Raw genomic sequence first — 24,921 nt, forward strand, 5'->3', positions numbered from 1 at the left:
CCTTCATCTTGCATATCTCATGTCAGAGGCCTGAATAGTGACAACTGATATTCAGAATAATGATAATGACTCGCAAGAGCATCAGGCAGAAAATACTCAATTTCTTCATTAGACTCCACTTAATAAAGCGTAAAGTGGATTAAGACATTTTAAGACTTTCTACAAAAGTTGATATGTACAAAATATTAGTATCTCTCTATTATCAAAAAAAGTCCAAGAATACCATTGAATTATTTCCACTTGTACAGCAGACTTCTTCCCCAAGTCTCACACCTCAAACAAATAGCTCCACCAATTTAGTATCACCTTTCTTTCATTCAATAAGGAGTCCTCTTTCCCTCACATTCCACGTCCAGTTCAAATTCCATAGCTCTTCTCTGCAAATATATTCTGAGCTGATCCTTTTCTTACCATATCTTGCAGCAGTAGTGCTGCAAAGAATATTCTTAACTATCTAATATTTACACACGTGTGAGTATTGCTTTTTTAGTTTCCAAAGAGTGTTAGATCAAAAGTGTTAGATTAAAATTTTCAAAGAAAACAATATGTATATGATGCATTGTGCTTGCTACCAGTAAATTTTGTGTAATTTTAGTGATTTTTTTTCTGCTTTTTTGCTGCTTTGCATTTTCCAGGACTCCCAATGATAGCCCCATTCAAGCCAACCATATTCTTCCAAGACTTCGGCTATGGTCTCTGTACTCTACTTTCTCCAAGATCTTTTCTTCATGAAGGACCCAGCCTTTATCCTGTTTGGTTTTCCCCAAAGCAAGTAGCTTACCTGGTGAAAGGTAATACAAGCAGACACTAGTTGTCAATCTAACTAAAACGTAGGCTCTTTCAGACCAGTGATCTTGTCTTGTTCAGTACTTTGGTCTCTATGGTGACAAAAAGAGTGACATGCACGTGTAATGTAATTCTGGCACTCCAGGAAAACCTTTATAAATGAAAGAGCAAGAAATAGATTGTGGGGGAATTGCTTAAGTTCAGGAGTGAAAGTAGCTTGGACTATGGTGATGGTGGTAGAAAGAAAAGCAATCAAATGTAAAAGAGTTTGGAGGTAAAATACTCAGAACTGCTGACAGATTGGATAGCAGGCATGAGGAAAGGGACAGTGATACGATTTGGTTGGTTCGTCACCTAGATCTCATCTTGAATTGTAGCTCCCATAATCCCCACGTGTTGTGGGAGGGACCTGATGGGAAGTAATGGAATCATGAGATTCCTGTGCTGTTCTCATGACAGTGAATAAGTCTCACGAGATCTGATGGTTTTATAAAAGGTAGTTCCCCTGCACTCATGTTAAGAAGGACATGTTTGCTTCCCTTTCCACCATACTGGTAAGTTTCCGGAGGTCTCCACAGCCATGCTAAACTGTGAGTCAATTAAACCTCTTTCCTTTATTAATTACCCAGTGTTAGGTATGTCTTTATTAGCAGCATGATAACAGACTAATACAGAAGGCGTTAGGAGCCAGGTATAAAAACAGGATAGATCACTGTGCCCTTGACTGAGATAGAGTACATTGAAACGTGTCCAGGATGTGGAGATGGGAGACAGCCAGGTAGTGGAAGGTGGAAGGTGACTTTCACAATCAGTTTCTTTCCAGAGAGAAGACTGTTCTCTGGTCAAGTTTGTGCTTCTGGGAACATCTCATCAAACGTCCTGCCAGCGGGCTTAGTACTAGAATTTGAATATGGGCTTCTCTTTTCATCAACCAGCTGTGTTGCTGTCAGCTTTTATCTCGGGCTGGACACTTTGGAGTGTTTAACTGAAAGCGATGAAAGGTAAGTCAGGCATGACCAGGCTGCTGCCATAATATCCAAGAAGTTGTATATTGTTAACCCAATTTGAGAGTTTTTTTTTAATGAATGTGTTTAAAGTACATTTATTTTCAAAACTCTGCCTATATTAAATTCTGTAATCCTGTTTCACGCTTTCTGGGTGTGATTTTTCTGTTTTGTTTTTGCCACTTTGCTCTTTCATCTGGCTCAGCATTTGACCACATGGGCTATATTTTTAAATAATTCTCTATGGGATTTTGGCATGTTGACAAACATGTAATTCTCCTAGTGACGAGTTTCAGATTTTTTTAAATGGCAGTCAAACCTATATTTAAGTAATTATCAAAATTAAGAATAAAACAATAACTTTGCATCTCCTCTTAGGGAGGATTACAAATTTAATATGCAACATTTTATTTCTCTGTTCATCATGTTCCAGCCTCATAACACAGTCATCAAGCTAGAAATACAGAAGGCATCACTGAGCCCTTCTTACCCGTTTTACCCTTCAGCCTATCCATGAGTTACTTAATTCTATTTTCACAGCTGAACATTTCTCACATCCATCCTGTTTTCTGCTGTAACTACTCCCTTCTATCCTGAGTCTTTGTTATTTCTTACCCAGACTTTGGCAATAGCCTTTCAACTAGTCTCCTTTTCTCTAGTACACCCTCTGAGAAGTAAACAGTGCTTCATGTCACATGAAAATTTTCCTTACCCTACAAACAACTCGCAAATGATGTTCTATCACCTCAGAATAAAGTGTCTACTTCACAACATGGCACACACAGTCTTTGAAACTCACTTTTGCCCACTTTTCTGGCCCTGAGCTTCTTAACCCCCACCTTGGATTTCTTTGATCCAGAAACAAGAAACTGTGTATTTTCCCATAGAATATTATCTGGTTATTATTATATATTCCTCCACATTGTCCTGCTGTCTTGAATAGCTATGCTTTCCACCTCCCTTCATCTAGTGCTTGGACATAATTCATTATTTACATCTCATGTTGTCTTGGATGCCTGCTCCCATAGACACATTAAGCCCTTAACCAATACTTTGCCTTGCTTTGGTGCTACAACAAACCTACATTATGTCCATCACTGACTTTGCCATATATTAAACAATTATATTTTTATGTGCTTTTTCCAATAGATTTTTAGCCCCTTGAGGGAAAGGACTATATTTTGCTATCTCTTTCTTATCAAAGTACTAAACAACATATATAATAACTTTCTAGCAATATATTAAGTGCTCAATGTTATTAAATGTATTTTTGCTTCAAAACATGGCAAGACTATCTGAAAACTGCAATTTATTTTTACAGGATAGGAAAATATTCTGCTGTGATTTTGTTGTTTCAGCTTCATTTGTTCTGCTTTCCTCTCTGGGGACCCCTATTATTCATATACTAGCTCTCTGGTCTTTGCTCTCCTATCTATTCTTTTCTTTCTTCATATTCATTCCTGTGACCTTTTTCTTCATTCCGATGTTTACCTATACAACACTGATTTGCTGTTTTTGCAGTGGAAGTTCTGTACTTCATTCTTTCTTATGAGGATTTAATTGTACTCCTTTCTTTCCCCCAGGATCTGTTTAGTGGGGTTTTTTGTTTTTGTTTTTTAATTTTATCTCGAAGGAGACCACTTTGGTGGTAGAGACCAGCTGTTTTGTGTGACCTCTTGCAAATAATTTGCCCTGGCCGAGCTTTAGTTATCTCATCTGTAAAATGGACACAGTAAATGTGCCTACCTCATGGGTTTGTTGTCAGGATTAAATTGAACAAAATGTAAAAAACACTTGAAACTAAGCATGTTATAACGTTGGAAGAAAGGACATACCACCCCACTGCTGATGTTTTCTTCCATTTAACCACGCACCCAATAGAGAAATACTTCCATCCCTCTCCTCTCCACCTTTTTTCCTCCCTTCCAGTTGCCTGAAGGATAGGTGAGGGATAAATTCTCATCCCCTTTTCTCTCTTCCTTTAGGAATTTCCTTGCCTACTTGAAGAGAGCAGACATGTTTTCTTGATTGCCCTTGGTCAAAGTTTAACTTTTTAATAAATGTGTTACGCTGATTTACTTACTGTTTCTTCCACTACCTCTTCCTTGGTTCAAACTCAGGTGGAAAAAAAAAAAAAAAAAGCAGTGTGTCTGTTGGGTCACCTTAAATTCCCAGTATCTGGTTTATTAGGCTGGGCATCTTAAAGAAAAGAATTTGGAATGCATTCTGAGAGATACAAATTATGTCTGGAGTTTGATGCTTATGGCACAGCCGATGTGCATGGCTGTCAGCTGGGAAGGTGCTATGCTAGGCAATGGCCACGTGGGAATTTTCCTTTATTTTTCACGATAGCTGCATATATTTTAATACTTCAAGAGTAAATTCTGTAAATGCTTCTGAACTCGGAGTTTAATGCTTCAAAGGGTAAACTAGGCGTTCCAAAATGAGAAGAAATGGTTTGTTTCATGGGAACATAATGCTACTTTCTATTCCATGTTCAAGTATTTGTCGTCTTTATTGTGTTGTTTATGGTTCTTGCTGACATTTGAATAACAATGAGTAAGGATGATACCTCATATAGCATACCTTGCTATCTTGTTCTTTGGATATGCCTAACCTATAGCAGAGAATTTCTCTGAGCTTGAGGTAATCATTGATGCTTTATGCCTTGCTGACATGCTGGGGAATGGCTTAACCCATGGAGAATGCCAGATGCTTGATGGAAAAGCTTCTGTAAATTTGCACACTTGTTTTTCATGTGACTCATCAATTTAGGAGGTTTTTAGCAGTGTTATATAGTTTTAAGCCTTTCGTCTTTCTATTGATACAATTCTCATATCATAAAATTTTTTCAATTCAATGCTTTTTATGTATTCACAAAGTTGTGCATTCCTTACCACTAATTCTAAAACATCTCCATCAGCCCAGAAAGACGTCCTTGTACCTACTGGCAGTCATTCCTAATTCACCCTGTCCCCAGCTGTGACAACCACTAATCTACTTGCTGTCCCTGTGTAATTTCCTATTTTGGACGTTTAATACCAATCGAATCATACAATATGTGGTCTTGTGTCTTCTTTCACTTAGCATAATATTTTTAGGTTCATCTATGTTCTAGAATAAATCATGTCTTCATTCTTTTTATGGCTGAATCATATTCAAGTGTGTAAATATACAATATTTTGTTTATCCATTCATCAGACGTTTGAGGGAATTTTTGACTTTGGTTTGTCACTGCAACTTTTTTACCTAAGGACAAATGGTTGTTTCTGTAGCAGTGGAACTATATACACCAGCTTCTAAGCCAAGCTTGTCCAATCCATGGCCCTCTGGCCACATGTGGCCCAGGATGGCTTTCATTCAGCCCAAAACAAATATGTAAACTTTCTTAAAAGATTATGAGTTTTTTGTGATTTTTATTTTTAGCTCATTAGCTATTATTAGTGTCAGTGTATTTTATGTGTGGCCCAAGACAATTCTTCCTCCAGTGTGGCTCAGGGAAGCCAAAAGATTGAGTGCTCATGCCTAAGCAAAACAACATATTACTCAGCAAACTTGAATAGGATGTACAGGTTCAGGAAATGCACAGGGAACTAGGTAGATAACGGGAACCAGACAAGTGCTAACAAAGTTGGTGGCCTGCGAGGATACTAACAAGTAAACTTTGGGCTCCAGTGGGTCCAGGCAACCTCATGTAGCCTAACGGTCCTGGTGAAGCTTGACCTCAAACTATATAGGTGCAGTGGATCTGGTATTACAGGTTAATTTGCACACATTTGCTTGAATTTATGTAACAAAGATTGCTTCTTTTAACAAAATAACTGAGCTTTTCATATGCTTCTGAAACTAGCGAGGTTCTAGCTATATATTGTTACGATCAGAACTAGCTTGATAGTCCTAGACCAGTTGCCAAATTCCATTCTGCATCCAGGGCCAAGGAAAGATTGTTAGTGGACTTTTTGTGTCTTTTCCAGAGACTGAAAAGTCACGCCCAATAGCTAGTATCAAGTCAGCTCTGGTCTGGTTTAATATAGTATACGTGAGAAGATTCCCCAGGAGATAACTCAAGTGTCTTCAGGTCAAGGAAATTTATAGCAAGAGGCAGTGGAAGAGTGTGGCATAGGATTACAGATGCCGTGTCACTAGATGTAACCCACCCTCAATTCTGCACTCCGAAATGCAAATAAAATTGAAGAAGTTTAGAATATATTAACTGAAAAACAAATGCACCTCACACAAGCCCTGGTGACTGGAAATGCTATTATCGCAAATTTCTGACTTTACTATAAGGTCTCAATACCTTAAATGCTACTTTCACAGAAAGGAGATGTTAGGAGAATATGGTAAATACATAATGCCAAAATCAGCTTCTATTGAGAATTTTTTTCCAGTTGAGCTTACCACAGGACATAGATGAGCTAAAATTTGACACATATATAAGGATCTCAGGAATTAAGGCATTTAAAATACATGAGAAATTAATAGTGAGCAGCTGGTGATATTGAAGTTCTCTGGAAATCTGTTCAAGTAGCAGATCTAGTTACTCATGCAAGCATTGGTAGAGCAATTGGTAACAAGTGACCAGCATTAGCCAAAAGTAACATCTTGTTAAAAAGTGTCTCCTTAGTTTTCCTATGAATTATAGGCAACTGAAATCAACTTTTTGACATCCTAGATGGTAGGAAATAGTGGGACACAAAGGGTAGAAGGGAGGCAGGATGTACTTGATTCAAAACACAAATGGTTTACTGAAAGGGGTCCTAGAAAAATGTTTTACATGGAGATAATTGCTCTAGGAGGTAGGAATTAGCTTGTTTTCATAATTCTATTATTTGAAATCAATGTTATGTTTTTATCTCCCACAATTAAAAAAAAGAAACACATAGGAGAATGGAATTGAACTAATACAAATCTGAAAGAATCTAGGCTTTATCTAGTACACGAGAATTATTCTAGCTTAAATTGAGCAGCATGATACATTTAGGAGAATACTGCAATATTAGTCACCATTACATAGTATGAATGTCAGGCACTGCACTAACAATCTGATTTATATTCATTCATTTAATCCTCATACTAAAATCAATAATAAAATTTTCCTCATTTTATTGAGAAAAGCAGAGAAGCATTTAATTTTTACCAATTAAGCATATTTTATGTCAATTAAGTGATAGAACAGATATTAAAACCCAGGTATCCTGACCCTGAAGTCCATGTTCTTCTTCACTCTACCATACTCCTTTTCTAGGAGAAATTTCAAATTTAAATTTCTTTGGATTTTTTTCTCAATAGGAAAATTTTAAAAAAATTTCCATCTTTATTTTGAGTTGTAAAATGCAAGGGGGTTTAATATTTGAAATTTAATCCCTTGCTCAGAATTTGATAGTGAAAAGTATGTTCAAATTTTAAAAATCTGTATATAATTTCTGTGTTTATTATTCTGCAGAACCTCTGATAGACTATGTTGGGAAACCTAGTTATGTCTAGTTTGGATAGAAAGATTATAGAAATTAAGCTTTGCTTACAGAATAGACTTTGACTTCATCAATTAGTGTATTTTTCAGAAGCATTTTAGTTCCTCATAGGAACAAAATTTTATATTTCCCACTGATAAACTCAGGAAAATACCCAAAGAACCACATTTATTATTGGATGAGTGGTGTCATGAAGTATGAATACGACTTTCCCAACTGTTGACCTCTTCCTGTAAGTGGAATAGTTACACCTCTGATCGCCTACGGGCATGATGGGGGTAACTGGGAAAAAGTGTATTACTAAGGTTTACTCTCCTATGGAGAATCACCAACACTTATAACACTGGCCTCCTTCCAGGCCTTCAGTCACTCCTATCTTTTGAGAAAAGGAGGCATGCACCTTGCTTATGAGTTAGGTATAAGGAGTTTGGCATGCTCATCCTACTTCTCTTCCTTTTGCAAGTTGTCTGTTTAGAACTACCTCCCCCTTAACCCATTTATGCCTGAGGTTGCAATTTTTCACATGAGTGAAAAATCAAACCTTGGTGATGACCCTGAGCAGTAGGAGATAAATAACTCCCACATGCTTAGCATTCCAATAATGAAACACTGAGCATAAGTGGGTTAATTGCTCCATGTTTCCAGGTCTTCCTGGGCCTGCACTATTGACTAGGGAAGTCTAATTTTGAGATTCATCATTAGTATTAGTACATCCTTGCCTGTAAAGGAAAGCTACACCCTCAGTTATCAGTTTTACCTGTAAGAAGCACAATATTTTGGCCTATTTGTATTAATATTAATACATGCATTTACATACTTTAACAATGAACTCAAACTTGAATGGAGAAGGAGGATGTTATTTATTGGATCATCTCGAACCCTTTATAGTAATCAAACTAAATAGTGAGCATGATTCTTAGTATCTGCCTTAGTTCAGCTGCTGTAACAAGGTATCATAGACTGTGTGGCTTATAAAGAACAGAAACTTATGTATCACAGTTCTGGAGGCTGGAAGTTCAAGATCAGGGTATCAGCATGATCAGGTTCTGGTAAGGGACCTTTTCCAGGTTGCAAACTGCTATCCTCTCCCTGTGTCCTTACATACTGGAAGGTGCTGGAGAGCTCTTAGGTCACTTTCATAAAGGCACTCATCCCATTCAGGAGGGAGGTAATTCATAACCTAATCGCTTCCAAAAGGCTCCACCTCCTAAATGCCATTACATTGGAGATTAGGATTTAAACCCAAAGGATACATTCTGAGAAGAAACAAACATTCAGTCTATTGCAGCATCATTTGTGTTGGTATCATTGGTATAGTTGTTTATCATCATTATCTCAGCTGGAACCTTTCATCCCAATCTGTTTCCTTTTCATTTTAGCCCATTCATTCCTCATAAATCATCTTTTGATTTCATGAACTTCTCATATATTTCTCGTATTTTCACAGAATTAGCTTCATGAATAATGGTTTACAGAATGTTCTTATCTTTTATTTACAGTAATCTATACCAATGGTACCCTTTTACTTCTGAAACCTCATGTTCTTTTTCCATTATTTTTATATTTATAATAAAGCCTGAACTTTGTTTTTGCTATAATCTTTGAGCAGTGTCAGTTTTATCTATCACCGGTGTTTGTCTTAGAATATGCAGACTGTGTTTAGCTCTGACCTAAAAGTGGAAGATGAGGTGATGTGAGAATTTCCGGTGTAATTTCTAAGGAATTACTGGGAAGGAAAATTTGATGTGGCTCAGTTTGATTTGTATGGTGTTGTCACCACTCCAGAGAAACAGGATGGACCCCCATCCCAAATTTGCTTTGTTTCTAGACTGTTGATGCCACACTTGCAACAAGAGGATATAAAAAGACTTAACATTCACATAAAAAGGCTTTATAGTGCAAGCAGGAAGCCCTCAAACAGATCTGAAAATGACTTGAGAGCTAGAAAATGCCCCATCCTTAGGCTCAAAATTTTTATTGTGGTTAGGGGGTTGGTCTTGGGTAAAGGTTCCCACACAACGAAAAGGGATTATGTGATTTGAACCTCCCTCTGGAGACAAGGGAGGGAGTGCCAGGGTTTTTTTTTTTTTTTTTTTTTAATCAGCTTGCCCAGATACGGGGCAGAAGGGAAAAACAAAGGATAAGGCTTTAAAACTGTCAGTAGTTGGGCATCAAAAAAATGCAGCCAGACTTTTTAACCAGTGGGATTGTCCACTGTTTCCATCTCCTAACTTTTGCATGGTAGATGTTCATCTTGCATACTCTAAAAGAGAAAGTAATTTTACTGTTTATTTAAGCATAATCTATGCAAGGTTATACTGATGAGATTCAAAAGCTGTCATCATCAAAACAACAGTCGAAAAAAAGCACTGGGTGAGGTGGAATTTTTGGACAGAAGTTATGCTTAAAACTCTTATTTTGTGGGAAGGAAGAGAGATATGGAATAGCCTAGGACTCATGTTCGAGATACATAAAATAAATTTGTTAAAATGTAAGAATAATCACTAAACAATAGAAATAGCATGCATAACTTTCAAATCAACCTGGAGAAGAAAAATGAATTAAGAAAGTCAGTCAGGGAAACTGAAGGAAAAGAAGGAGGGAAAAAAGATAAATGGAGAATATAAATAAGATGACAGAAAAATAACAGGTGTATGCAAAAAAAAAATCCCACACTTTTATTGTAATTTTATCTGTAAATAAGCAAAATCTACTCAAAGGAGAAATTTGTACTTATGTTGACAGGGAGACATGTCCAATGTTACTGACTGCATCGTTGTTTGTAATAGCTGAACACTCTAACAAACTTAAATGCCCATAAGTGTGGAAATGGATCAATAAATTACAGTATATGCATACCATGAAATACTGTGCAACAATTAAAATTAACAAGATCTCAATGTATAAATTAGACAGATTCCAGAAATAATGAAGAGTAAGAAAATAAACAGCTAGTAGAATGATGCATACATTAGTGCCACTCTTAATTAGTTTTAATTAAGAGTTAATTTAAAAACCATAAATACTATATAGCTTTTAATGGATAGACTATGTGTCCTAGAAGTATAAAAAATACAAGCAGGAATAATGCACACAAACTTCAGGATAATAGTTAACTCTGGGAAGAAGGAAATTAGAAAATTCTTTGACAGGATTGCTAATATTTGGGGTTTTATTTTGCATTTTTAATAACCAGAAGCAAATATGGCAGCAGGTTAAAATAATTTGTACATGGATGTTTTCATATGTTACTGTCTATTTTTTTACCCACAAGAAAACATTACATACTTAACCTTGTATAAATCTAAGATATTTCCCATAACACAAAAATATTTTTTAAAATGTCAACAGGATGATAAAATTAAGGCAAGAAAAGTGGTGGTAAAGAGCTACTGGGGAAGGATATACAGGAAGTGAAGTTAAAAGGGGGCAGCATGTGGTGCCCTGGCCTTTATTACATGTGAAGGAATGGATCCAAGGAACTGGAAGAATTGGACTTCCATTGTAATGAGTGGAACTGAAAAGAAAAAGGGAATAGGAAGAGGCAGACATATAGACTTGGGTCATTTGTAGAATGAGAAGTTTCCCATCCAATGTATTCTATTTTCTAGATAAATCTGAAGCTCAGGTTGACTACTTGAAGATTGAGAAAGGTAACAGAACATGGAGATCAAGGTGGTTAGAAATTTGAAGACAAGAGAGGGAGTTTGAAATGGTTGCTGGGGGCAATGAGAGTGAGAACTGAATGGGTAAATAAGCAGTTATGTTTGTATGGTGCACATGAGTCTAACCCTCTATTTTTAGCATTCCCAGTTGACCTGGGTGTAATTTGCTGAGCTGTTATCAGCAGCCCAGAGTTGGACATAGAACTGTACAAATTTCTACAGTTAGAGTCAATCACAGTTGAGATTTTGCCAGCCACATATGATAATCACAAGTTAGTTTAGCATATTGACAAGAAAATAGCTAAAGTAATAGATCAAGGAACTTAATCTGGATAGAGAGGAAACTAAAAATGTAAGAGGGAGGACAGAAAGACAATAGTAAAACTGAAAAATATAAATTAAAAAGAATTTTCACAATCTCTCTACTGAACAACCACTATTACACTTTGGTGTATTTCCTCTGAGTCCTTGAAAGTTATATATATGTACATATATATATACACACATATGTATATACATACATATGTATATATATGTATATATATGTGTGTGTGTATATATGTGTGTGTGTATATATATGGTTATTTATATATATGTGTATATACATACGAAGAGAAAGACACAGATACATGTATGTGTACATATATACAAATACATATACACATACATACTCACATATGTAACAAATACATGTTTATTTTGTAAGCAAAAAAGAATATTATACTATAGCTAATACTTTATACCTTCTAAAATTGTATGTGACTATTCTTCCAAATTGATAAATATTCAACTAGCATTGATTTAATGAACATATAATATTGCATTTGAGGGAAGCAATCGATGGCATTGTTAAATTATCAATAATAAAAATAATCTAAATTATCTAATCATTTATGTTATCTGTTGTTTGCTATCATTAAATACTGTTTTAATAATCAATTTGAGGTTCAATCTTTCACATATCAGAATTACTTTCTTAGAATACATTTCTAAATGCAGAATTATATCAAAGAGTTAGCACATCTTAACTACAAATTGTGCTCTAGGAAGTTTTTACGAAAGTATAAACACACACACATATATATATATTTGGTATTTTCAAATATATATATATATATATTTGATAAGTTGCCTTTGAAAATTCTTCTTTAGGACTGTCTAGGAGAGAAAGGTTTATAGTACCTCAGAGTACAAGTGCTGGGACCAATAAGTGACTTTTTCTCTATTCCTTCAGAAACACTCAGATATCACAAGGAAAAATGAACACTGAACTTACACTTAATTCAGTTCCAAAATTCCAGTCCATTAAACATCCTGAGACTCAACACAACAAGGAACAATCAGTTCACATTTCCTCCCTTGGTTCAATTCTTTATTTTTGAGAATGATACAATATTCTTTCTGCTACCCAAGTCAATCACTATACAGTTATTTTCCCTCCTGCCTATCAACATCTAGCCAGTTTTCCTGAGCACACAAGCCATTCATCTAGCAAAAATATGTTGGGCTGACCATGCAACAAGCATTTTTGCAAGGTTTGGGAAATAACGAGATGTTCAATTATACAAAATGTATACTCTCTCTTCTTCAGTATTTCTACAGAATTTATTATGTGTACTGCTCTTTGAACCTTAAAATACACAAGCTGTGGCAGGTAGATCAGGTTTCCCAGAAAACAGATTCCAAGCTGCAGGTTTGTGTGCAGGTGGTTTATTGGGGAGTGCTCTCAGGAAAAACAAGTATCACCAAGGGAGGAAAGTAAGATTGGGCACAGGGCTATGTTGAATGGTGACGCATTGCAACAGGGACAGTAGCCAGTCCCACAGAGAGAGCTCTATAGCTAGAATAGACCTTCAGAGCTGTACTCAATGGAGGCAAGGGGGCTGGGACTCTGCATCTCCCCATAGAGCAGTCATTGAATTTATATTGCCCCTAGAGAGACAGAGTAACTTTGAACAAGGCAACTACCTTAGGCCAAGGACAATTCTTGTGGAATATTCATCTGTGAGTATTTAGAGGGCAACACTCTTGAGAAATGGATACCTAGGCCCTAAAGAGGCAGAATCTGAGAAGCCATGCTAACTTGGATTAGTGAGCTGAGCTCTGGTTCTTGGAGAGAATCAGGAAGAACAGCTATTAGGTGTGGGCTTAATACCTGGGCGATGGGTTGATCTGTGAAGCAAACTACCATGGCACACATTTACTTATGTAACAAACCTGTGCATCCTGCACATGTACCTGGAACTTAAAATAAAAACTGATTTTAAATAATGCTTTGGGCTCAAACTATAAAGAGAGACCACCATATATACATATATAAAGAACTGGCTTATATGTGAGGCTTATATCATCAATAGAATTGTAAACTCTTGACAACTACAGAAGGTATGTTAAACTTCTCCTGTTTATTCATAAGTCCAGCATAATGTTTCATAAGTATTAGGTGCTCAATAATACCTGCTGTTTAATTTGACAAAATCCTGCCTCTTAGTTTTATGAAGCGCCACCTGTCCCCACATTCACTTTCTCACCTATAGCTGCCATATTAGTCTAAGCATTCATAATTTCTTGCCTTGACTATTGCTTAAATCGTATAAATAATTCTTACATTTTACCTCTTTGATAAAATCTCTCTGGTATAACAGCAATATGGTGGACCGTATCTTTGTGGTTAATCAGTGTGGTTACTGAACTTTAAACATAATATCTTATAGTGAAGCCGTGTATTAAATATGAACTTTCCCCTCTTGTATGACCTACATATTTACGTGGTTTGGTTTTATGCATCTGATGCAAGACCTGTGTTCACTAACCTTCTTTGTTTAGCACTGATGTACAAACATGTATTCTTCTAGATGAATAGTTTACAATGTGCTTCTGTAAAGTCTCAGGGTAAAAGCTGAGAGAGACCAGATAAAGCTGAAGCAACAGATATTAGAGGCAACAACCATACAAGTATTCTGGCCCTAGTCTGATCACAGGCATGGCCCTTAGGGACCAACCCTACTGCTTTCCTATAATTTTCTTCTTAAAATCCTAGTTCTTCAGCTTTTCTCCCCAAAGATCAGAATTCACAGCTGTGTCAGGTCTCTGTTAATAGGGAAGATGATACTTAGAAAACCCAAAGAGGGGTACAAGAGCTACCATCCAGGAGGCAGATGAGTCAGGGTACATGTGGAATCCAATGTACACTCTGACTTGACTCTGCAAAAATTCAAAGTTTTATCCATTTCTCTATGCTCCAAGCATTTATATGTTTGGAGACACAGCATATAAATTTTCCATCATCTGATCAAATAAAATTGCTAAATTAATTGTATTTGTTTCTGTCTTTCTCTCATTTTATCTTCCTCCATTCATTCTTTTAAGATACTCCTTGCCTGTTATGAACCAGACACGATATCAATTGCAATACAATCAACATCTCAATGTTGATATCTATCATTATTCATGATTATTCCAATTATACAGTAATTGAGGGTCAAAGAGATTTTGGGTTTTACCAAAGGTCACATTTCTAGTCAGTTAAAGAAGTGAAAAAGTATAGAATAGTTCATACTTTTGCCAGTGCCCCATCCTGTCTGTCCACAGACATCTGGAAGGGAAATTATCTTTGTGGTCCAAAAATATAAATGAAGTATGTGCCCAGTTGTTTGGCACTCTAGGGACCTGCTTTAGATCTGCCCACTGTAGAATCTGCCTGCTCCATCAGGGCAGAGGCCTGCTAAGTGTGTGTCCTTGGGTTGGCGGGTGAGAAAGAGGAAGCCTTATCTGGAACAAAGCAATGTAATAACAATGTCAGACATGAATTGCACCTTACACATGTTCCATTATAGATATCTGCCACAGACAATGCTGACTTCTTTAAAAATATCACAGGTGGGTGACCGCTATTATACAAAGCTCTGTGAAATGGAATGACTAATCTATAAACATAAGCATGAGATTGAATAAAATATATATAAAGAAATATATGTGATATTAATTTAGCATAGACAGTACCATATCCCATAGAACTTCTTGCACAATGCAGTGACACACCACTGTGTTATTAATGCTTTGGAAAAATTTATTTATTCTATTCCATTAGTGTATTTTAACGAATATTGCTCTGGGACAGTATGCCTGCCAATTTATGTTTATGAGACTGTCAACATAATTTACATGCAGACAAAAATATGATACAATATTGCCAATGCAGAATCGCCTTGTCAAATGATATTGTCACAAAAAAATGAAACAGTACCCCAGCTGAGGAACCAAGCATATTCATCACTGTTGGCTGCACAGAATTTGAGGTGACACACTGAAATACATTTAATGCCTTTTTTTCGTGCATCAAATGAATAAAAAGTGAATGAATGAGGTACTTCTGACTGCCATATACTGTGCAAAAGCAAATAGATTTCTTGTTTCCCTCAGAAAAAAAAATAAAAATAATACATGGGTTCCCGAAATAGTTGACAGAATTATATTTATTATTCATTTGGAAAACTGAGTATGCTACAAAAATCACGAATAGTTCTAAAGTGTTTGGCTGCAATGATTGAGACTGTCATGAAAGGAGATGATGGCAAACTTAGAGTTCCTAATCCACCCAGGATGAAGAGCAGGTGCAGTGTGGAACAATGGTAGTTATTTGGCCTAGGACCTTGGGCTAAATAATACAAGAGATTTTAATAAGACTGCTTTTTCTAGAAGGTGAATCATTATATATATGGACTTGTCTTTTCTCCACTTTGACTACTCCAACTCTAAGGGCATGGTTTCTGGACACTGGTAGGTTCAAGTCCTGGTTCGAGCTGTACATAACTGAGCTTCAGTAGTATGTGAATGCTTCAGTGAAAAGGTTTTCCAATTTTCCCTGTGCTGATGGCTAGTAAGCTCCAGAGATTTCACTGGCCAGGAGAACACCCAGCTTGGTTCCAGGGAGGCCATCTGGGAAGAACACAGAGCTTTACCAGTCTTGAAGGATTTGTTCTCCAGGTACTACCTTTGCTCACTGATGAAAGGCCCTCTGTGCTGGAGGTGTCTTCCTTGCTGTGGGCCATATCATCAAAGGTGAGGCAAGTATACCTATGGCCTGTCTGCCACAAGCATGCTTGGTACAAAGGGACCAAGCACCCTTGTTCTCACCATAGTCCCTGTCTCATAGGAATTCCTAAAGTAAGAGCATAATGGCTCTAGTAAACTTCCTGTTGTTAGAACACACGTGCTTAGAAATTACGTTTTTAAGAGGAGAAAAAAGAAATATCCTGGGTTCAGGAACAATGAAAGGAGTTCACATTCAATGTTCACAATCTGCATGGTGCTGGATTAGCAGCAAATTAAGGACCCTGAGTTCTTTCCTGAAACTTTAGTTTAACAAACAGAAATGTTATGAGTAACAAAAGAAGACTGGAGGAACGCTTTGTGTAGGGGTAAGGAAAACATGCACAACTGGAGTCTGAAGCCCTACTCTGCTACATACTCCACAAAAGACACTCTGATCCTTAGTTTCTTCATACATAGAATAGGACTAATAATTACCTCGCAGCTTTGTTGTGACAATTAAATAGGAAATTGTCGACTCACATGAAATGCCTAATGTTCAGCCATTTTCTATGTACAAAAAATAAAAAACTGGCAATAGTATGTAATTCACCTAGCATGATCCCAAGCATATAATAAATGCTTACTGGATACAGGTTTACTAAACATAACATGTTAAAAGTTGAAGAAGCTATGCAAAAGAAAAAAGTTAATGCATTAATATATTACTACTACTGCTGCTACCACTGTTACTACTACTAGCCTGCTGGTCTTCGTCAATGATATTTGAAATGGAATCTTAAATACAACATTCCAAATGTCTCAGTACCACGTAAGGCATGTGATGAAACATGAGATAGTCTACCTCAATATGGATTTAAATTTCTGTAGCATATATATAGAACCTTGCCTATTTATCTTTAGATTCCTTGAACATATGGATTCCTATGAGAAAACATTTTTCCTGAAATTGACCTCTACTTCAAGACATTGAAAACCCTGTTTAAGCTGACGCCTCCCATTAGGTAGAACGGAACTTGTCATTTTGCATTTTACACTCTCATTGACAGTATTGTCCAAACAGCAGCTGGCTTCTGCAATTCACACTAGAATTTTACTGTGAATTAATAGCTGGACAGAATAAATGGTGGCAGGATGATGTGGGTGCCTAACACACCATTAGAGGTGAAGGGACAGACAGAGCTTCTGAGAGTGAGAGTTCTGAAGCCCAAATGCATATCCAATTCATTAGTTAAGGGGGAGAGGAAAAGGGCAGAGCATGAAGAAGGAAAGTAATGAAAGAAAGAGGCATTGAGACAGGGAGTAGATAAAGGAAGGAATGATAATATAATGGAGAAAAATTACTGTAGAAAAATAGGATGATGCATCGTTAAGAGTAGCCCACACCTGCTGGGTCTGAGAGAGGAAAGTGTTTGCATTAGGCACCAATTGGAATGAATTATATGACACTTCTTCTTTGGCCAGACAAATTTCTTTCTGACCCCAGCTGGTGATCAGATGGTGCCCTGGAGAATGAAGATGACTGACTATCTCTTGTCATTTTGATCTCTGCATTGAATATTACCATTTCTATCCTTACCAAAGATTTAAATCCATTTTAAAGAAACTGTATTAATCATCTTATCTGAATAATAACTTGTAGCCTAATGTATATGGGATATTTTGGGGTGACAAAGGCAGAATTTAAAACAAAGAAAAAATACTCTTTCATGCCCCACTGGCATGACAAATTAAATTATATTTTATCTTGTTTTAATTGCATGGAGTGATACACATATTGGTCAAAACCACTACTGAATTTGATAAATCATTGAGTCTGGAATTTTTCACTAAAAATGCAAATAGATTCAGATGATTTGCTCCAAGCATATTTGCACCTAAATCAGAAAATTTATAGTCTCCAGAAAGACCATTGAAATGTAGAGTCAGATATAAGCTCAGCTGAAATAATTTTAGCATCAGATGCTAAGAGCCAAATAAACTATGTAAAATAATATGAACTTTTTAAAGCCAATGCAAATATGTCAAGACTAAAAAATGTCTCTGAGTGAGAGAACTTTCACACAGCCTTCACTATATCAGTCAATGGCCTTAAATTGTGGCTTTCTATATTATCTGGAGCTCTGGCCTTAGAGCAGAAAGTGGAATCACAAATGAGATACACATTTCATCGTGGTCCTACCTACCATTATATTGACGACTACAATCAGTGTATTCCTAAAAGGTACTATTGCACTATTGGAGGGTGGCTCAGATGAGAGTTTTGACACACAGACCAAAATGAGTTTATATAGAGATTTACATAAAATCTATGCTATAAAATTTCTTTTAAAATAAATTTATGTAAATACAAATTATTTAAAGAAAAATATTAAATTTATTGCATGTTAATATGTCAAAATATGTCAAAAATTGTGTGAAAATTGTGACTTTGGTCCCTGCATGATTAAAGTTTGCCAAACAGGAGTTTAGATGAAGGCAGAAGTGGCTGTTGGCCAAATCTCCAGATGGTTGAAATCTAAGAGGGATGGAGCCAAAGTCTGATAAGGGAGCCCTGATGGAGGGGGGCGCACTAGGCTGAAATTAACAAGAATAAATTAAAATAGTATAAATGCAATTTTTTATATTTTAGCTATGAAACAACATCAGAACAAGGATGAGGTCATGGGGCCTCTCTTTACTACAGTTTATATGAAAATAATGTATTCACATTATAAAGGTCTTGTCATCGTGCTGGTCTTCACAGTGTATAAATTTTATTTGTCTAACTTTCTACTTTCACCTTTTATCAGTATAGCTCAATACGAATCAGAGTCAAGAACTTCCTGGAAGCATAATTTAGGATCTAAATAGAAGAACATAACGGAGAGAAGGGCAGTGTTTGTCCTACTCCAAAAAGAGAGACAGGAAAATAAAATCAAGCCCTGTCGTTTCAATCATATGTTTGATATTGGTGGTAAGAGAAAATAAAATGTTTTTAGTTCCCCAACCTTTCATAACATGGAATCTTCTTTTCTCCTATACTTCTCTCTTTTTGTCTGTGTAATCTTGGAATTTATAAATATGTCATTTTTAATATATCATTGATTTGACAATGTTTTTTAAAGTTTAGACTTAGTTTTATAACTAGTTATAAAATATTTTTACTTTTATTCGAAATGGGTTTTCTTCCACCTCTTTGTAACATCTGCATTTCTTACTTTTGGCTTCTATGTCTTCTTCATCTCCTTATCAGAAGGCTATATCTTCAAGAGCATGTGTATGTACCCACAGACACCTGTATGTTTTGAGTGCACTTGGCTGATAGAAGATCTGAGCCTTTGCATATCTAAAAATGTTTTCCTATACCTTTCTATATAAAACAAAAATCAAGGAGTCTGGGTAAAATAATCTCAATTTACAAAAATGTTTCTTCAAAATCCTATCAATTCTCATCTATTATCTGACTGTTCGTGTTAAAGAGCAAAAATTCAATAATTTCATTACTTTAAGACACTATATTTCTAGTTTTGTCTTTTCCCCGCTAATGAACTCAAATTTTTGTTAGTAAGTTTGTAGGTATTTTATTTAGCTGATCATGCCTGTAATGTTGTGAGACTCTTCAATCTACATAGGTCTTTCTTCAGTTGAAAAAAATATGTTTGTATTTTCCCCTCCCTGCTACCTGTTTGGTAATTAATTAGTCTTGTGTTGCCATTCCCTGCCCACTATATCATGTTTTTTTTTTTAATTTTGTTACCCTATGGCTTTGCATTTTGAGATTTATTTATTTATTTATTTATTTATGGAGTCTCACTGTCACCCAGACTGGAGTGCAGTGATGCGATCTTTGCTCACTGCAACCTCCACCTCCCAGGTTCAAGCCATTCTGGTGCCCCAGCCTCCTGAGAAGCTGGGATTACCGGTGTGTGCCATCATGCCAGGCTAATTTTTGTATTTTTTTTTTTTTCAGTAGTGACGAGGTTTTACCATGTTGGCCAGGCAGGTCTCGAGCTCCTGACCTCAAGTGATCTGCCCGCCTCAGCCTCCCAAAGTGCTGGGATTACAGGCGTGAGCCACCATGCCAAGCCAATTTTGAGATATCTAAATTGTTTTTCTACATGACAGATTAAATTGCTGCGTCATCACACCTACCTCCTCTGCCTCATCACCCTCTTTGTGCTCTTAGACTTCCTGAGAATTTCCCTCATCTCTCTTTTCATAAGATGTTACCTGTTACCTCTCCAGCACGTCACATTACTACCTCTCCTTATAGTTTTAATTTCTATTTTATAAAGAATTCTCTCTCACTCTAAGGAGAAAGACAGTTTCCTGCAATTTTCTTCTGGAACTTAGAATACAATATTTTCAGAAATCTTCCCTAGCTTCTCCTGTGTCTGAAGTTGTTTATTTTGGCCGCATAAAGAATCTTCCTCACCCACACAATTCCTCCTCTTCTCCTCATCCTTGAGCCAGTTAAGAAAAATTCACAGCCATTATTTGTCAACAGAATATGCAGCTTGTCTCCTTTCACCAAATTTATCATTGCCTATTCTCTATCAAGGGAAAGGAACTACTACCATTGCAACTGTATTAAAATGTTTAAAAAAAATTAGAAAAAATTAAAAACACTTACGGATTGTATTAGTCCATTTTTTAAACTGCTATAAAGAACTGCCCAAGACTGGGTAATTTATAAATGAAAGAGGTTTAATTGACTCACAGTTCAGCATGGCTGGGGAGGCCTCAGGAAAGTTACAATCATGGCAGAAGGCTGAACGGGAAGCAAGACACCTTCTTCGCAAGGTGAAAGGAGGAAGTGCCAAGCAAAGGGAGATAGCCCCTTATAAAACTATCAGATCTCATGAGAACTCACTCACTATCACGAGAACAGCATGGAGGAAACTGCCCCCATGATTCAATTACCTCCACCTGGTCTCTCCCTTGACACCTGGGGATTATGGGGATTACAATTCAAGATGAGACTCAGGTGGGAACACAAAGCCTAACCATATCAAGGATCAACCTTGCTACATCTTTCTTGCTATATTCTGGTACATTAGCAAGTCCTGTGGGTTTAACCCTGTAAATATATCATTAATATCTTCATTTCTGTCCTGCTGTCATATTAGTCTAAGGCACTATGATTTCTTATTTGAACTCTCTAGATAGCCTCCTAATTTGTTTTTCTATATCTACTCTTCTCTTGCGCAGAATGACCTTTTAAAACTGCAAATGAACTTATGGCTCCCCAGGTGAAAATTCTTCAAGAACTTGCCATTGTTCTTAGGATGAAAAATCAATTAACTTCACATCATCTACAGGACTCTTTATATTCTAGCACTTGCTTCAATCACCAGACCCATCTGGTGCTCTCCCGGTCTGAGCTTTTCCCAGGCTCCTAAACAGAATCTGTTCCTTTCTGCCACAAGATCTTTGCATTTAGAGTTTCTTCTGCCAGGGAGCTCCCTACCTCCACCCTATGCAAAACACCTTGTTAACACACAAACTCTGTCAGTTCAAATGACATCCTTTGGGGAAGACTTCCTTGAGATTCTAGATAAGAATTAATGCCCCTCTTACCTATTCCTAGACTACACTCTCATTTTCCTTTATAGTACATTTCACAGTGTCAACTATACTTCTGCCATTATTTCACTGTCAGTGTCTTTCATGTCATTAAAAACTCTATGCCATAGTGACTGTTTCTGTTTCAATCAACATTTGTTGAATTCATCATTGAATCTCTGTGTCCTCTTCTCAAAGATGCAGTTGGAAAACAGGTTAAAGTGCAGAATTCCTTATTCAATCCTATATTTCAAGTAGGCTTTTAGCAAATTCTTTCATTCTCTATTGAAATGGCAACTGATGTTTGAAAAATTGCAATTCCTACCATACATTAGAAACAAGGTTCTTCAGCCTTGCCCACCATGACTTCTATCTAAGGACTCATGTTCAGAATGTTGGCTCCACCAGGTTACTGCCCCAAACCCTCCAGTCAATTTCGGATCTAGCTGAGATTTATATCAAAAGTCACCTCCCTGCTATTGATAAACTGGCCTCTTCAATTCACTGTATTATATCTCCCTGTTTTATTTTCTTCTTCATAACTAACAATTTATTGGTATTATTTGTCTGGCTCCTCCACAAATTTCTTTAGCATAAGGACCCTACCTCTGTTGTTTCCACTGCATTCAATCACAAAGTACAACTGGAAAAAACCAGACTAGAATAAGAGATATAGGATCATCACAACATCATCAACAAAACCTGGCTTAATTTGAAGCTGCTTTGCGCTCTCTTTGCTTTCCTCTAACCATGCTAATATTAAAAAGAGAAGCCCTTTTCTGATGCATTTATACCACCCTACACAGACCCAGACCATGGACCCAGGCTAAGATATATTCATGGAATTATGTTTGCAAGGTGAAAAAAGTGTCAAGAAGTGGGAGACTTTCTCTGATCTATTCATTATTTTTCCCTTCAAGGCACCGGGGGAGCCAGAAGAGCAGAAGAGGTGACAGCTGACCAGAAAGAGCCTGGCTCTGCAGCCTGGGCAACCTGTCATGGAAAGGTACTGCAGCTGCAGGCCTCAGAGCTGTCCAGAATCACTCTCATGAACATGTTTGGGAAAGAAGTTATGAAGTAGAGGCAAGATTGTGTTACAGGTAGGAGTCTTTTTAGGGGAGCAATAGGATTGTCCTCTTCTTAGAAATAGATTTTTTTGGCCATGATCCCTTCTTTCTCCTACCAGAACTGCTTAATCCCATTGCCTGAGCCTTCCAGCCTGGAGATTATCCATCATGTGACTAAGAATGAGATGACACCTGTAGAGATACACGATTTGCCTCTCAGCTGTTTAGCTGTTTCTATAAGAAGCCTGAGCCGTTAAGGTACTCTCAGGGCAGGAATGACCTAGAAGAGATGGAATATAAGCTCAAGACAATAAGATGGGGGCCTGGTCAAACACCCTTCCTTATGTGAACTAGGAATCTTGGTTATAGCCCATGTTTTTCCTTCTTCTCCAAACCCAGGTGATGATTTTGGTTTAAGAGCCTCATCTATGAGAAATTCCATATCAAAATTATTGCAGGGAGAATAGACCTCTTCCATTATCTAGAACAAAAGTTAGTACTTTCCCCTATGTCTTCTCTTTTCTTTCTTCTGTACTTCCTATTACTTTTGGTGCTGTAGAAAAATTTCTCTGTCCAAAAAGATGTGAAATATTTCAGACATATTTTACCAAGGGTGTGTGTAGTACACATCAACTTGCTTGAGCTTCTCTGATATATAGCCAACGTTTTAATGTTCCCATTTAGCCAATCCATAATACATCTTCACAGTGTTGGCCTAATCACAAATGACAAGGGTGGAAAATGTAATAAAGACAGGGGCACATTAATCTACTTTGTATGAAAATGTGGAAAGGTAATCCAATTTTGAACTGCTTGCTTTTACAAAATATACATAAGTTTGTATGATTTCTGCATCTTAGTTGGGGAGATGGTAGTCAATCCTAAAGAGCTATATTTCAGGTAAAGAGTCCTCAGTCCCTTACATGTATGCACAGAGGTAGTGGCCCATACTGAGAAATAAAGATGGGGACTCTGGGGAATGAGTTGCCTGATGGTCTATTGGAAGCCTCTATATCTGGCAATATTCAGGGGTGTTCATTCCTGTAGGTCTTAGAGAGAGATTCCAATGTTAGGGATGCTGTTGTGTCTTCCCCTGCATAGCCCCTAAGGCTAGTTCATATGAAAAGTAAATCTGACTCTGCTCCCTAAAAACAAAGATGAAAAATCCATAGAAGGGAGGTAGAGTCAGCTAGAAAGTGTATTTCTAGCAGGGGAGTTGGTGTGAGGGAGAGAATAGTTATGATGAAGTCAGGCTTGTCTTAAACCACATCTGATGTCATTCCAATCACTGTGTGTGTCTGCACTTGTGGGTTGTCTGCATGGCATGCATGAAATGTTGATGCATCTGCAGTGCTCTCACCCAGCAGAGAAGCATAGAGAAATGTGAGCTCTGGACTTAAAGAGCGCCGAGTGTTAATCTCACCTTCTATTTGCTCTGCGACATGACCAGTAGTCCAACTCCTCTGAATCCCAGTTTCTTTTTCAGTAAAACAGAGATTGTACTAGTTATCTCTTAGGATTAGTAGAAATACAGGACCCAGAAATTCTATTCTTAGATATCTACCCAAGATAAATACAAACAAAACATAGGCAAATGTTTACAAAAACTTGTACATGGACGTTCATAGCAACATTATTCACTATAGATAAAAGGTGGAAACAACCCAAATGTCTATCAACTGACAAATGCATAAACAAAATGTGAATTATTATTGAAATAAACAATGGAAAATTATTCAGCCATTAAAAGGAATGAAGTACTGACGCATGCTACAGCATGAATTTGCCTTTAAAACATTATGCTAAGTGAAATAATCTTGTCACAAAAGACCACATATATGATCCCTTTGTATGAAATGTCCAGAAAACAGAAAGATGTAGTGACAGAAATGAGATTCATGGTTGGCCTAAACTTTTTTCAGTAAAAGCAGCTTTCCTTCCTGTTTGAGGAGGATCGTTTCTTCTTTCTTGTGAACTTATACTGGTTTTCCTGCCATGTTCTTGCCTTACAAGGGCTTCTGATTCTCCTAAGGACATATCTCCACCACGGTTTTTCTCTTCCTTGGCTATAACCAGTATCACATCCTAGCAAGTGACTCCCAGAAGATGAGGTTCACAAAAGGACCTATAAAAATTATAGTACACACCAAAATAATTGCATGATTTTTCCAATTTATATCAATAGAATCCACGTGTGTGGGAATAGATCCTAAGGCTGCTGGATAATGGTGAAAGGAATATATATAATATTGGACTGAGGATCTAGGAATAATCCTACTAGCTTGTTTGCTGGGTTGACTAAAAGCTGGACATGAAATTGACCTAA

The 24,921-nt window shown here is 36.9% G+C and overlaps 1 long non-coding RNA gene across 1 annotated transcript; it reads left to right on the forward strand.

Moving 5' to 3' along the window:
- The first annotated feature begins 1,282 nt into the window (after positions 1 to 1,282).
- On the forward strand, positions 1,283 to 24,340 carry LOC101134527 (uncharacterized). The gene is made up of 3 exons (XR_002004615.4): positions 1,283 to 1,340; positions 1,610 to 1,787; positions 22,449 to 24,340. It is a non-coding gene; the product is annotated as an uncharacterized lncRNA (long non-coding RNA).
- The last annotated feature ends 581 nt before the right edge of the window (positions 24,341 to 24,921 follow it).

The sequence above is a fragment of the Gorilla gorilla genome, chromosome 12 (genome assembly GCF_029281585.2).
Source record: "Gorilla gorilla gorilla isolate KB3781 chromosome 12, NHGRI_mGorGor1-v2.1_pri, whole genome shotgun sequence".
NCBI lineage: Eukaryota > Metazoa > Chordata > Mammalia > Primates > Hominidae > Gorilla > Gorilla gorilla.